The following is a 15,855-nucleotide window of genomic DNA, read 5'->3' on the forward strand; positions in this document are numbered from 1 at the left end:
CTTCCTAAGCAAGGTGAGGAGACACTTCTGCCTGGTGAAAAGTATTTGTAAGACTTGACCAACTTTTCCATGCAAGGGCACTGGCCAGACTCAGAAAATATTTCTCTGCTATACTTGCTTGTCTTTTCTGCTGTCCTTCTGTCCGTCCTGGTTCCAGGTGCCCAAGGCCCCCAGTGAAATGCAGAGCACAGCAGCTCACTGCTGGAGCACACGGACCAGCCCTCGGTCCCTGGCCAGGCTGGGGCTCGTGCCCTGCCCCAGCACCCCGTAAGTGCTCTTCTGGACAGAGCTGCAGGAGAACTGCAGGCCTGCTCCAGCCTGGGGCACAAGTGAGGGCAGCAGTGGCAGGGTGGCAGGGAGAGCCCTGTGCCTGTGCCCTGGGCAGAGGGGTCCTGGCCAAACCGCCTCCTTCCTCCTGCAGCTGGGTCAGAGAGTGGACTCCTACAACCAGAAGTGACAGAATGAGCTTTCTGTTTGATAAATAGCCACCCCTTCCAGCTGGCCCAGGCAGCTGGGATGTCCCTCCGTGGAAGCATCCTGGGATCACCACCTCCTTAGGTGTCTGGTGCCCTGCCTGGCCCTCATCCAAACAAAGTGTCCCCTCTAAACATTTTGCAGGAGTGGTAGAAGTAGTGACGAATTACTCACAAATGGCATTCTGAGCTGTAACCAACGTCTTTGGTGACAGAGGCAGTGTGAACACAACACAAGGAATGCTAACCCTCCGAGCAGCAACAGCCCCCTTTTGGTGCAGCTCCAACAGATTGTGAATTTCAGCTTTAGCATGGATGTGGGTTCGGTTACTTACAATGTATTTGAAACAACTGAAATGGGGGTTTTCTGTGTTTATTTTGGAGCTGGTTATTTTTAAGGTCACAGTGCCTGCCAAGGGAGGAAACTGTGTCTCTGAGGTACTGGGAATTAAACAGAGGAAAGAAAAAGGCATAGAGAAAGTAGCTGCTTTAAAGAGAACTCAAATATTTTGTTTCCTTCCTTGTTCAGTCTGTAGTCAAAAAAGAACTTCACAGAAAATGTTAACTCATGTTATTTTAAAAAATGAACATCATTCCAAATTTCACAAGAATTATTCTTTAACTCCCAGAACGCCTTCTGATAAACTGCAACATAAAGGGACATTCCCCCCCAGTGTCAGAGGCTAGGCTGACCTCTCCCCTGTCCGTGGTGACACGCAGTGCCCACCTACGTCAGGCCAAACATTTTGTGCAGGCAGTTTTTGGACTTGGAGAGATGAACGAGGAGGTGCAGGGAAGGCAGCAAATGTTTCAAGAGCCTTGGAAACCCCACTCAAGACAGCAATCCCACACTGCGGAGGGCACACATCACACTGCAACCACAGACTTTTGTGCCAGGAACCAGAGGAAACCAGTGCCAAAGAGATGGTGTGGGAAAAGACGGGAGCAAAGCCAACGGAGGAATTCCACCCTAGGGAAGAGAACCCACTGTCACCAGCCCAAAGGCTGCCCTGGTCCTGGTCAGGAGGTGCCGTGACATGTCAGCACAGCAGAGTTGCACTCTGTGACTGACATCAGGAATTCACTCCGGAGCCTTAGTTCTTAAATAATGCAAAGAAGGATCAAAGCCAGCAGCTATATGAAAAGAGGCTTCTTTCATAACTTAATTGGTCGTTTGCAAAATACCAGTGTTATTTATTTAAGCAACTATGACCTTTTCTGATGCACTGGCAACGTGAACGCTCATGTGTGGGTGTCAGAAGAAATGATAATAAAATACTAATACCTTGCATCAGGAGTTGCCCAGTTGACTGTGCTGGGATAGCATGCCTACAGAAAAGGAGCTGCACTGCACCTTGCTGAGGCAAGGTTACAGCTGCTTCCAACCCTGCCCCAGGCTCTGCCTCTGCAGAAGAGAAATGCATTTGGAGCCATTTTTCAGATGTCTTTTTCTCATGCAAGTACCATGAGAAATACACTGAGACTGTGGGAATCCCAAAAGCACGTACAGGCAGGGAACAGCACGTGCACACCAGTCCAGAGGACATGTTATGTCAGTGAGAACTGGAACAGTTTGGCTGGAACAATATCAAGAAGGCTGAAGGAAGACGCTTCCATGTCTTACCATGGTACAACACTGTACATCATCTGTTCCTTATGAAGACGTCAGTAGACAGATATAATGATTAAGGGAACGTCTCTAGTCTGTACTTATTACTTGGGCCAAAGTGGGATACAGAATACAAGGGAAGTGCAGCAGTTCTTGAATAGCAGATTATAAGAAACTCTGGGGAGAAAAGAGGGGATGGGGAGGTATATACAAGAGTTCGAGGAGTGGAAAAATAAGGAAAAATTTATTCAAGTTACTCCAAGACTGTTAGTTTGCTCAAAAAGGGCACACTCTGTCTCATGCCCAGGTACTGCAGTGAGGATACGCTGCCATTTCAGTTATGTTTCTCAGATTTGTTTCTCAAATATGTTTCTAAAAATGGGACAGGAGCCCGCGACAATATAAAATAATTTTCTCTTCAGAAATTTTCTTTTAGATGCAAGTGCAATTTATCTTTGGGTGATATCTACCCGTTCCTATGCAGCCTCACCTGAGTAGGGTACACACCTGTATCCTACTTTCCAGAGACACTGAAGAGCTACACAGCTTTTTATTTTTATCACCTGCACAGATATTCTGTAACACACATTAAGGCAAGAAAGCAAAAAGAGATCAGAACTAGGACCGGTGTGAGTGGAAACTGTGTAACCTCTGTGTCCCATGTAAACACGTTAGCAGGCTTTAACAAAGCCAGGCAACACTGTGAGCTGCACTTGCCAACTAAAGAGTCCTCGAGGTATGTAAGAGCCACACAGGTAAATGACAGCACCAGCACAGTTCAGAACTAACAGTATACAGCCATGTGGTTACCACACTAAAAAACCAGCTTTAAGGGTTCAGGAAGGAGATTAAAATCTGTAGTGCATATTTAGATAGTGAATACACAACAATTATATCTGTGTTTTGGGACCTGTTTAAATTCTGCTGCAATCAATACATATGGAAAACAATGCCAGACTCCTCAAACACACGATGTTCTTCAGTGGAGCCTGAACATGAGACTACTCCTCCTGACATGCTGAGGTGATGCTTACCAAGAAAGATGTGACTAATTAACTCTGAAAGAAAGTGGAAGTGGCACAGATAGGAAGAGCACTGTGCTACACTTGAGCAAAGCCAGAATGCCACGCCGAGGGACTGTGGAGTGTTCCACGAGTTTGGGCTGTGGGAGGGTGCTCTAACTGAGCATACCTGAAGGGAGGCAGTGGGTTTGGTCTGTTAGCCTTCTGAAGGAATAAACACTTCCCAAAATGTCAACAGCCTACTGTGTTTTTAGTAATGTTTCTTAAAAGCACATTTGAGCTACAAACAGAAAAAAATATCACTTTCTCAACTTCTTAATGCACATTAGGTGACTTACCAAAATACTTTTTTTGAGTCACACTACTTCAACTCTCCTTGTTGGCTTTGACATCATCTCTGGAACAGCCAGTGGTTAACAGACTCTGGTTTCCATGTTATCAGTGAATCTGAAATAAACAACAAAATTTTGTTCAGAATTCTTTTAATCTCCATACATCAACAAACACAAGCACTGTCAAACTTCAGGGTTTTATTACACTGTGCTTTGTTATCTGGCAACAATCCCAAATTGCCCCTCAGGACTGTTCAAAGCTATACCAGAGTTATTCAGTGCATCTGAGATGACAAAAATCTGCAAAGTCTCATTGTGGATGTAATAATGTATCTGTAACTACTGCAAGCATCCCAGCAACAAAAGCAAAGATACACCATCTTCCTCTGCTAGAAAGTTGTTCAGAAGGTAGTTTTAGCTTCAAGAAACTAGAACTGCCCTTATTAAGCAGGACACATGATAATCATGGTCTTCTCTGTCACCCTCAGGTCTGATATCACAAGTACCCAATACCTGAAAAAGGCTGCAAATTGTCACTGGTAAAATATCTTTTAATTCAGAAGGGAAGCACACCCATGATGGAATCTGAACTCTGCTTTATTGCTTTTAGAGCTTCCTGAAGTACTGACTGCCCTGTCAGTAAGAAAGCACCAGCTTTTTAACAGGCTCCAGCCAACAGCAGCTACTGTGCTCTTCACATCTGCTCTCCCCTTGCCCAAGGCAGAGCTCCTTCCAAAGGGGTTCTGAGGGGGCTTTAGTAGCCAGATGGGGGTTGGTCTCTTCTCCCAAGCAAGAAGTGACAGGACAAGAGCAAACGGGACAGGACAAGACAAGAACCGTGCCAGGGGAGGTTCAGGTTGGATACAAGGAACAATTTCTTCACTGGAAGGATTGCCAAGCATTGGAACAGGCTGCCCAGGGTACTGAAAGGATTTAAAGGTGTGTAGATGTGGTACTTGGGGATGTGTTTCAGTGGTGGCCTCGGCAGTGTTTGGTTAACAGTTCCACTGGATGATCTTAGGGGTACTTTCCAACCTAAAGAATTCCAAAATTCCTTAACAACAGAGCAACAAAACCTAACTTCCCTTATATTCCAGCATTTGTAATGACATAAAGTAGTATTAATAAGATACTCTTAAATAGTAGCTGGTCCAATTACTCAGCAAAACATCAGAAAAAACATGTTCTGATATAGCTTAAAACATATTAAACTCATTGAAAATTTGCCTGGTTCTATCCTTCAAGTCAAAGGGAGCAAACCAAGAGGATGAGTTCTCAGGTATAATTCCTGATGCAGCTTTCAGGTACTGAGCAGGCTGGTACCCGGTATTCCTCAAAGCACTGCACTGAGAATGCACAGATCAATGAAAGAATCACACAACAAGATGTGTGTGTGCCTCAGCAGGCTTATCCTTTCTTCCACCTTCTGTCTTTTCCTTATACGTTTCCTGAAGCAGTATCTTTACACTTTTATATTCCTGTATTTCTACAGATAATAACCGAAACAGCTACACACCTCCTTTCCACTGCAACCAAATTGTTCTAAAATAAACCTGCCATATATATGTGTGTGTGTGTGTATATATATATATATATGAAAACACCGGTCATTCAGTGTCTTTTCACTCTCACCTGCCCCATGGGATCTCACTTACCCTCACCTTTGGGGCGGGTCATAACATTTCACTCCCCAAAATTATCTTTCTTGTCATCAGTACAGATTAGGTTCCCAAGTCTTCTTACACACACAATGTCAAATTGAACTGATCTAAATCCATTTTCTTCTCTTCATACATTTTTTTCTACAATGGATGTATACATATTTGTGTAAATCTGTATTCCAAACCTCATTCTATTATTTTAAATAATAAATACTAGTTTTAAAAGACAAGGTAAAATAAAATAAAATACAGTAAATAACAACTTCTTAAATTATAAATAATACATTAAAAAGAAAATCAATACTCAGCTCCCACCGTCAAACCTATCACTTCAAACTGCTCTGCTTCTATAGGGAAATTAAAGTTTTATGCCACCAGTACTGAGAACCCAATAGGAGCCTGATCCTTTGTACCGACAATCCCTTCCTCTTCCTCAAATCTCCAAGTCAGCTCCTTCTTGGTTCTCTCCTTCCCATGCCATCCGTGCACTAAAGATGCCTTTCTGCTTTCCTTGGCCCATTATAACACATTTAACTATGCACATACATATCCATAAAATAAATAACATGTTCCACATTTTTATCCTCTAAAATATGAATTAAGGAATTGTCTTTGGTGACAGTCTGCTCTTTTGTCTGTGCATTACCAGCAAAAGAATAACAATGTTCAATGGATTTCAGTCGAGAATTAACAAGAGGAATGAAAAATATTTTATGCAGTTCCCTTTCTTCACATGCACAACTAAACCAGGCGTGTCTCTCTGTACTCATGCAGACAGACACAGTTTTCATACAGTTATAAATAATCACTGAGTGCATCAGCACACTAAAAATTAGTGGGGAACAAACACAGAAAAAGCCTTTCTGGGTTTGTTTATTTATCACTGTTTTCTATCGCAAGTCAACTGGTTTGACATTGCTGAAAGAAACCTTGTCCAACAACAGCAGGAAAAACAAAAGAAGCCTTGGATTATTTTCTTCCATAAACTAAAAGCAAACCAAAAGAGGGCTCAATGACACTAGAAACACGCATCAGACTTCCCTGGGGGGGAAAGCAGCAAGCTGAGCATATCCCTTTGGCTCTCCCATTCTGTTAATTCTTCACCAGTGCGTGTACCTACAGAAGACTTCAGCTGAATTCCAGTTCAATCTCTCCCTTGACTATCCTGGAGACACTCCATTTAAACATGTTCTCATTTCCTTCATGTCACGTTATGTGTTTCTTCCCTGGAAGTGCAGCGTGTTTTCCTGAGAGGGTGATACAGGTAACATTTAATATCCAATTGTAAAATAATAGTAGCATTTATCAACCCTGAGTTCCACTGGCACTACTAATTCTCACAACACATACTCACGTAACTGGGGCCACAAACTCTGGGACTCCAAAAACCATTTTATCCTTGGGCAGCAGGAAAGGAGGAAAGGCAAGAGAAACCCATTTGCATGGAGACCAGTGACTAAACCAAATCTCTGTCCTGGTTCTGACAGCTGCCTTTAGAACTTACTCTCCCCAAAACGCAGCGCTTGTGCAGTCACAAGGAGGCAAGAAAAGCAAATGATCCATAAAACATACCTGGATTTCCCTTTCAACAGCAGCTCATTTTTCATTTGCAGTGTTGCACTGAGCATTCATTAATTCAAGAGCAGAACAGTGGATGAACCGCCAAGTCTAAGAGGAAGTCTTTAGTTTCAATTTCCTTTGTGTTATCACTGATAAAAATATCCTCAGAGTAGACACTTAACTAGACACTGACAGATCTGCATCGAGCTACAAGGATGTAGATGAAATATGTAAACTAAATTATGTACTAATACACACCACAAATGCAAGTATAACCCTAAAAATCACAAGTTCTGTCTAAAATGAATAGAATTTCTTTTTACAAAAAGATCACAATCTTTGCCAGTGGAATACACCACTTTCACCTGAAGTATCACTGCATTTTCTAGACTTCTTGAATCAAGTGGCTGCCTTACCACGTGCACTCTAACAAATATTATTTCAGCAAGTGTCACTGGAAGAGTCCTCCCGTCACACTCCTGGGTTAAACAGCTTACTGGAGCCCTGACACCCAAGGAAAAGACTTAAGAAAGCATTCCTACAGTTGAACGCATATTTGCTTCGAATATTAATACCATGCTCCAGAATAGTGTGACATGTAAGAAAACTGAAAACATTCTGGCTCTGTGGAAACACTATGCCTGTGTTTTACACTTTTTAATTTTATTTTGCTTTTCGTTTTAATTATCAAAGCATATAGAAGTTCAAGTATTGAAGGTTCTAAGCATAAATTCATTAAAATTCTAAGTTCATTTATCTAAGGAGAGAAAAATGAGAAAACTGAAAAACAACTGCAAAATATTTTCAGTAATCAAAATGAAGTAACTGACACTAAGTAGGGAAGGGAAATTTGTATTTTGTTTTAATATGCAATTTTAATATAACAGCTACTTAGGGTGGCATTTTAGAGCTCACATAAATATTTTAACATTCTAAATTGCATCTTTACTGAACTGTACTTAATGGCATTCATTATTATAATTTTCACTGAAACAGAAACCTGGTAAACACACACTTAATCTCAGTACCTTAATGCAGTAGCAGAGCTGTACCTTTGCCTGCACTCTGTGTCCGTCTGCACTGTGCCCAGGACTGTTTGCAGTGGAACTGACTCCCTAAGCTATAAATGCCCAGTAAGACACAGCACTGGCTGCAGGACTGAACTGGTTCCGGAAGGAGGTGGCACAACCTGAACTGTCACCTCCAGCTCCATTTCTCGGTGACACGGAGGCAGCCTCCCACAAAGAGCTGGGAAGTTATATTAAGATATTGTGTGATGTGCTGCCAGGGTCTTTAACAGGCTTCCAGACTACAAAGGTCATAGATTGCTTATTTATAGATCAGGAGGATACTGTACAAACCATGTGGTTTTAGGAGCTTGTGCTTCTAACCTAAATGATTCTGTGAAACAATGCAATGTACATTGCATTTTGAGAAATGGCATTAATTGAAAGGTGTCCTCTTTAACTAGTATATGGTCTTGATTCAACAAGAAAATCAAGAGACATGCCTAAATCTTGCTCAGCTGGGGCAGAGCTTACCTTGCTGTATGGTTTTCAAGAAATTTAGAGGAGACTTCCTTCTCTTTTAGACAGACTGAGCAGGGTCACAAAGAGAATTCCTCTTATTATGTGTTTGTGGAGCATTTAGCACAGCTGTATCTTTTGTCTTGACACATAAAATTACTTTCTCTTCTGCATTTGACAGTTGGACTTGATAATCCTAGAGGTCTTTTCCAACCTAAAGGATTCCATGATTTGTGTAGCAGCTGTATGAGGTGTTGGAAGTATAACCCCATAGAGTCCATCCTTCTCAGCCACAACGTGCCTCACTTAACCACGAAGGGCTTGGTTCAGATTTGATTCTCACCCCAGTCCTGCCGGTCTCTTGGTCACATCATTCCTGCCTTGCCTCTGCTCTCCTGGGACCAGGCAGTGGAGTGCTAATGTTTGCCAGACAGCTGTTGTGTGGCTTAATTACCTCCACAAAGGGAAACAGAATCCCTGCAAATTCTCCTCCAAGGGCGTGAAATGCACACGTGTCTGCCAGTACCATCAGCAAATCAATCGCTATTCTGTGTACATACACATACAGGCTGTTCCCTAACAAATAAACACTTTTCCCCCTTTTCAGTTAAAGAAAGGACTAAAGTAGCCCCCAGTCCTGTAGTAAACCGTCCCTCCCTTCCCACTCTTCAGGTATTAACAGGCTAGAAAACGAAAGCATATTGTGCCTCCCTCTCCAGACGCTATTTTTATTCGAACACTTCTGATTTTCAAACCTGACAGAGCCTTTAATAAGACATAATAGGCAAGCTGAATGTCAGTCCCAAGAGTCAGAAAAACAGTCTATTTTAACCTGTCTGAAATGCAGCAAACAGCTTCAACAACGAAAATGAGCAGACAGAATTACTCCAGTATTCTGTGCTAAGACATTTGTACTGTATCAGTCCAAACCCCGGGTATACACTCGACACTTCTCCTTTACTGTCTGCCTACTGAGAGAACTCATGAAAACTCAGAAACCTGTGTTGTTTGGCACCGGGTTAAATGCAAGCATCCAGGTTTGTCTCCTGCACTGACACAGATTTTCCAAACAGCTGCTCTGTGTTCCAGCGCAGCGACACCACTAGGTCAGACTGACAAGCGAGACAGCATCAGCGAGTTCCTGCCCCCGTTCTCAGCCTCAGGGCCAGCACAGCTGAGCAGGTCTGAGTCCAGCCTTCTGTCCTGCAGTTTAAATAGGACTTCACAATTTTTGACACGGTGACCCTGATCCTTCAGTGCCCCATTATGTCATATTAGAAAAAAAAAGGTGTATTTGTCTTCTCCCAAGCTTTATCTTTCCATAAGGAATTTAGGATATACGTGGATCAAATACTGTACTATACAGGGCTTGTCTTGAATTTTAACCTGGAACTCTACCATAAGACTCATTTAGGAATACCACTGTTATGTAATGCAATGTTATACATCATATTTACTATAATATCTTGTCAAAAATAAGATTTGTCATTTAAGACAGCTCAGTTTCAGGGGACTAAAATGTGCCAAGTCTGTTTGCATTAAGAAACCTTCTCAAAATGAAATCTAGTAAGGAAAAACTCCCACAAGCAGCAAGACTCTACAGTGATTTAGTTAAAATCAGTCTCTCAATATCATGATCTTACATGTTTGTTTGGCTGGTCATTTGGTTTTACAGGAGTAATCTTATCAGTCTACAAAACTTGGTGAGTAAATAGTCATTTTAATACTTTTCTCTTTCCATTGTTTTCCATTTGAAGCTCTCTGTGTGTTTTTATTTCATAGAAGATGCCTCAAAAGGGCAACCATGTCTGAGGAAAGAGCAGCTCAGGCCATTGCAAGCTACTAATTTCCAGCTCCGTGCTGTTCCCATTCTGCAGGACAGAGAAATCTGCTTGCTCCTTCCATCCCAGGACCTGCGGGTCCCGGGACAGGCAGAGGCCACCTGGGAGGGATCTCTAGAACACGATTCCTGTCCTACTGTTATGCCCGAAAGAGTTTAAGAACAGCCTCACCTTAAGCACATGGCCATGTCCCAACTCCTGAGCCACAGGTGTGTTCATAGAATACTAGTTTTACCAGGAAAGAAAAGGCACCATCAAAGTCTTGGAAAGTGGAAAATTTGACAATTTAACTCTTAAAGTCTTTCCAATCTCCTTTGTCTATTTAAGTAGCTCTTAAAATATTTATTAGCCCACCCTAAGGAGATCAATATGGTGTCTCAACATTTAACAGACTATTTATGGACTTTCTATCTTCTTTAAATGTCAGGGGTTTTCATGTACATACTCTCTCTTCCCACTTTTGTCTACGATCCATCCCTCTTATCACTGGAAAGCTGAAAAATACGGGAACACATTGATCTCAGTAAGATCCCAATCAGAATCGGTGCTCTACCCAAAAGGAACAACATCCAACACAGAACAGTGAAGTCAAAAGTGGATGGTGTTTATCGAGCAAATAAAAACCTCCACTGTAAGTGTTCCAGCAGCATTACACTTTAGAAATAGAGGTACTTCCAGAGTAACACCCAGACTCAGTACCCCAGCACACAGTGAGTCTGAAATGCACAGTGGAGTTACATACATGCTTAAATGCTTCAGGAACTGGAACCCATCAGGAGTTTGTCTGCTGTTACCAAATATGCCCACACTTATAACTGATATGGCTGCTAAGACTCAATTTCTCCTGAAGCACAGACCTTTTAGGGTGGTAGTTATTTCATTTACACGGCGGCGGCCCGGTCCTGAATTACTTAACTGTGCTCTATCTACCACGCTAATCTAACGTCAAAAAGTGAATTATATTTCAAAAATACAACCTCAGTAATCCTGTTCCAGCTTAGCTGTCAGATTCCATAAAGCACCCTTCCATCTCCAGGCAGCACGAGGCCGTTTCCAAGCACACAGAAGGGCAGTGTTCCCTCAGGAACTCCTCTGAGGGCTGAGGGGCCGCGGGGCCTGCCGGGCCCGGCACAGAGACCCCTCAGCTCCCGGCTGGGTGTGCCTGGGGACAGCGAGAGCTCAGCGAGCCCACACCAGGCACACACTGCCCGGCTGTGTGGGAAAGCACAGGGCCGAGGGCAGGGCCGGCAGAGCCGCCCCACGGCCCACCCGCTGCAGGACTCACACACCACCCTCACGGTGCCGGGTCCCAGCTCTTCCCACAGGAAGGGCCCCTCCTCGCCCGCTGCTGCTGGGTGAGGGCAGCGAGAGCTAAACAAAAGGTAAAATATTACACACTGAGGCTTGACCAAAGCAAAACTGCTCTGTTGATTACCTCCAGTTCTACCAATCGGTCACCAAGTTTAACGACTTTTAACTCAATCTGACCACTCGCACAGATGACCCCCTAAGTCAAGTCACAGAGCAAAAGTGACCGAATCTGTGAGAAACACTCCCGTGTTTCTTCTGAATTCCTATCTATTCCTGTCAGAATCAGATATAAGAAGAAACTCCACCAGAAAAGTTTCCTCACGAGGCTGCCAATTGATTCTGCAGACTCAGCTAACCAAGAGACTCCTGTGCATTTCTGCAAGCAGATCCTCCTGATCTCTTTGCACAGGATACGAGAACAAAATTAGAGAAGGGGCAGGGGCTGCAACTACAGTAACACAAACTTCACAGATCTGTACATGCTTTGTGAGCAACCAAGGGCTTATTTTCATCATTTAGGTAGAAATTTTAAGATACTGATTCTTGAGATGGATTATAATTTTGCCAACTGAAATTTCCCCAAAACAGACTTGGCAATCAATTCCACCATTTATAATCCACAAGTGATGGCTTGGTAGCACAGAGGATGCAGTTACTTGGAAACATGCTTTCAGCTTTAGGGATGAAAGCCAGATTTTAACATTTTCAGAAAACTGCTGCATTGTTTAGATTGAAGGTGAAAATTCTGCCTCCTGTCTTTATTTTAAGCAATGCAGCAACTTCTTTAAACTGCTGAAAACTGCCTTGCATTTCCAAAATTGAAAGCATGCTGGTGTGATTTTAGCTAGGTGGGATTACCATCACGGAGCGAAGTCTCCACGTACTGTTGGAGGTTCGGGGTCGGCCTGACTGTTGTTTTCTTTGTGTTTTGAAGTGCAAGGGGAGAAAAATCAGGCCCCTCTGAGGTTTGGGATTTAACCCATCTTTATATCATACTAATACTGATTTTCCTGTGGCTTAAATCAACCCTCCTACTATCCACAAGAGGTTACTGGGATGTGTCCTGTGAGCCCCCTCCTTTCCCCCAGCACAGCTCTGAGTGATGATCTCATTCTCCACTCGTATATCTTCTCATTCCATCTGTGGGCCAATAACTCATAAATCTGTTCCTTCTTTCATGGCTTGTCTCATTTCATCTCATCCTGAATCATGTCTCTTCTTGGGTGTTTTGTTGTCAGTTATGAGTCACTATAACTCAGAGTTAATTCACATTTGAAACCCTCTTCCCTCTCCACATTACTGTTCAATATATGCAACTTAGGTCCCAATTAGGAAAAATTCCTTTTAAAACGCCATCATCTTCTAGAAATACCAACTGTGGTAATACACTGATTTCAAATTTTTCAAGTCCCAAAGTTAAACAAAATTTGTGAAATGGAAGTACTCCTTCTATGAAAACCAAGCCAAATTAAAATCTGCATCTCAAATACAGCAACACCTGTAAGCAGTTTTGTTATATTACAATTAAAATTTATTTAAAAAACAGTGTATCAGGTTGTGTTAGAAACATGAAAGGTTTGCAACAAGCATTAAGTGCAATTTTTTCCCTAAGAAGGAAAAAAAACCTTCCTTTCTAAAATAGCTTGTTACTCACAGTTTCTCAAACCACATATTGTCTGAAATTTCTAAGAGGAAAATTTGACTTCTAGAGTTTTCTTATTTTGAGGACCGATCCCAACCTGAAATTCAAAGTAAAGTCTATCTTCCCCATAACGATGAGTTTTGAGAACATTAAGGTCAGTAACTCATATCTAAAATATGGGATGTTTGTTTGACCACCACCTTTGGGTACAGAATAAGTCCATAATTTCAGGTTATAGAATGTTCTCAGGCACTATTCTTCCTATCTATTGTCAATAAAATTCACGCAAGGCTCATTTCTCCTCTCCATGAGTGTTAACTCTTCTGAAGGAACTACGTAACTGGGTAGAAAATCACTTCTTAATCTAGAGTGTACTTATTTTCAAAAGGCTTGAAAGTGTAAATGCTTTAGATACAATTAATCTTCTTACAGGAAAACAGTATCACTCATCAAAGTTGAACAGAAACCTTTCCTAAATCTACATGAGGAGATTCTGACAGCAGTTTCTTGTTCTTCCAAAGAATACTGTAGCTCCAAAGTGAGACTGAGGATGTTCTCAAGGCAAACGATCTGACCCAAGATTCAAAAACACTTAGAAGGAAAAACCAAGAATTTTCACCACTGGATTTTACTTTTTGGGATGCCACTGTGAGCAACTACTTGCACTGGAGGTCCAAGGTTGGTAAAAAAAAAAAAAGGCCACTGAAGACAAAACACTGAAAAGTACTAACAGTGCTACACCATCAGTCACTGGTGCCACGTGTTACATCTGCATTATGTGCAGCAAAACCTGGTGCTCTGGGATTTAATACAAATTTTGCATGACTTATCTGAGGTTCACTCAGATGAAGCAAACTGCATGAAGTCACAGGAGCACTTTGGTAGCAGAATCTGAAAGAGTACATCAACACTGTCTGTGAGCGCACTGCCAAAACCACGGGAATGCACACATAATAAAATATCAACTTGAATAAATATCTGGAAGCTGATACACTATGTAAGCTCAGGAATTAAAATAATATTCAGAGTGACTTTGCTGTTTACTCATATTTGCTTTTCAGCCAGTCACATATGGTGTAACATTTAAGGAAAGTGATTTGTCACATGTCAGTGACATAACCATGAAATATAAACCCTTAGGAAGTACCTTTTGTGGGTTTGTTTAAAATACTTAATTCATGAACAACAGTTTGCAATGTTAATTGCAACAGCTTAATCACTGCAATGAGATAACATTGCAATGACTGTCCCAGTAAAAGTTTTTCTCTGCCCTGGTAGTGACTGAGGGACTCTGCAAGCACAACTCTCACCTTTATGCCCCTCAGTAGCCCATTTGCCTCCCCAGCTGATCAGCTGCAAAGGGACCAAGCTGTGTACAGCCAACACTTACATCATCATACAGACACGTACGGGATTCCTTGTTGCTGCTAAGTTGTCGCTTTGCACATCCACAGTACGTCTGTCACCACCCGCTCACGAGGAGTGTGGAAAGGGAATCACCACCCAAAGTGTTCTCCTTCCTCCAGAGACACAGAACACAGGCTCAGCAGGCCTTGCTACGTTTTCCTCTATGTACCCCTAAAACAAAAATCTATTTCCCTATAATCTGGATTGTTCCTGTTGTCCAACTAGAAAGTCTCATTTTGGCACTGGGAAGAACTGTAAACATCTGGTCTTCTCTCAGCTGTATGCAAGACATACACACAACTTAAAGCTCTCTAAAATCCTTGAGGCCTGGCAAGTGGTACATGGGATGTCCGGGCATCCCTGGGAACCAAAATGCCCGCACTGTAAGCCTAAACCAGGACCCAATGCTTGAGGTCACTGGGAGTTCTGCAGTGCCTTAGCCCGTCAGCAGAGACTGTTCCCTTTGCTCCAGTGCGTGCCAGAGAAGAAACCTCTTTGCCCCCCACTGCCCAGATGGCCATCGGTGCTCTGGGGAGTAGCACACGGGAGGGAACCTTCAGCAGCATCCATGTGTGTTGAACCTGGAGCTCCAACAGCCACGGCACCTTTTCAAACCTGGCTCCCTCTTTAAGTTGCAGGGGGCATTCTCACTAAACAACTTTCATCCTTGCCCTGACTTTTTATTTTTTTACAGCATTTTCTCATCACTTTGTGTGAGTTAACAAGAACATTTTCCTTGCAGTGCAGGAACTGCAGGGCACACCACGTGTGCACCAATTGCTGGTGTAGGATATGAAAGTGCAAATACCTGAACACCTTGCAGGTTAGTCTCCAATGGCTCCTCCTTGTGTGTTTTGAGTTCATTTTGCCAGATCACTGCTTTGTCTTTTTAAGGGCAGTCCGAGACAGATGTGCTGTAACAGCAAAAGAAAAAGCTATCTGAGTGTGAATTTAGCCAGAAAACGCAGAATAAACACAGCAAAAGCCAAAACATCATAAAATAAACATTTAAGTACCGTTACCCCCTACAGTCTGTTTTATTGATAAATGTGACGTACCATGCAGAGCAGACGAACAAGCAACAGCAAACAAACCATGTCATTTCATAAGAAAGGATGGGAAATATTTGCACTGTTCCTTTAAGCAGTTTTGGACTTTCTGAACTGAACCCCCCTCAAGACTGCTGGCAGTGCTCGGAGCTTTCCTTCTTCACCAAGCCCTCTCCTCCTCCCCTTCTTTAGCTGAACCAGAAGAGCACACTAGCTCCAGTCCATCTCCTTTAGGATACACACACACCTCACAGGCTGGGGCCGACTCACCCAGAGCGTGCACCTTATAGGAGAGCTCCACTCCAAACTTGGGAAAACTTTCCCTCTCTTGGTTACTCAGGAACTGGGAACAAACCATTTGTAGTTCACCAAAGCCAAAGCACCTGCCACATAAACGTATATGCTTGCTTTGAATAGAGTGA

The 15,855-nt window shown here is 42.7% G+C and overlaps 1 protein-coding gene and 1 long non-coding RNA gene across 3 annotated transcripts in view; one reads left to right on the forward strand and one right to left on the reverse strand.

Moving 5' to 3' along the window:
• PPARA (peroxisome proliferator activated receptor alpha) overlaps window positions 1-15,855 on the reverse strand; it is a 117,705-nt gene that overhangs the window by 85,366 nt on the left and 16,484 nt on the right. The window contains exons 2-3 of the mRNA XM_039386583.1: window positions 15,193-15,298; window positions 3,443-3,551 (exon numbers count right to left, since the gene is read on the reverse strand). The gene's annotated coding sequence lies outside the window, so the exon portion shown is untranslated. The remainder of the gene's footprint in view (window positions 1-3,442; window positions 3,552-15,192; window positions 15,299-15,855) is intronic.
• On the forward strand, window positions 11,109-15,405 carry LOC113999270. Of its 2 annotated transcripts, none has more exons than XR_003544795.2 (4): window positions 11,109-11,406; window positions 13,410-13,655; window positions 15,127-15,207; window positions 15,279-15,405. It is a non-coding gene; the product is annotated as an uncharacterized LOC113999270 (long non-coding RNA). The 2 variants fall into 2 exon arrangements; XR_005565543.1 differs by having other exon boundaries at window positions 13,499-13,655.

Source organism: Pipra filicauda, unplaced genomic scaffold (assembly GCF_003945595.2).
Source record: "Pipra filicauda isolate LSUMZ 115617 unplaced genomic scaffold, ASM394559v2 scaffold493_size893225_pilon, whole genome shotgun sequence".
NCBI lineage: Eukaryota > Metazoa > Chordata > Aves > Passeriformes > Pipridae > Pipra > Pipra filicauda.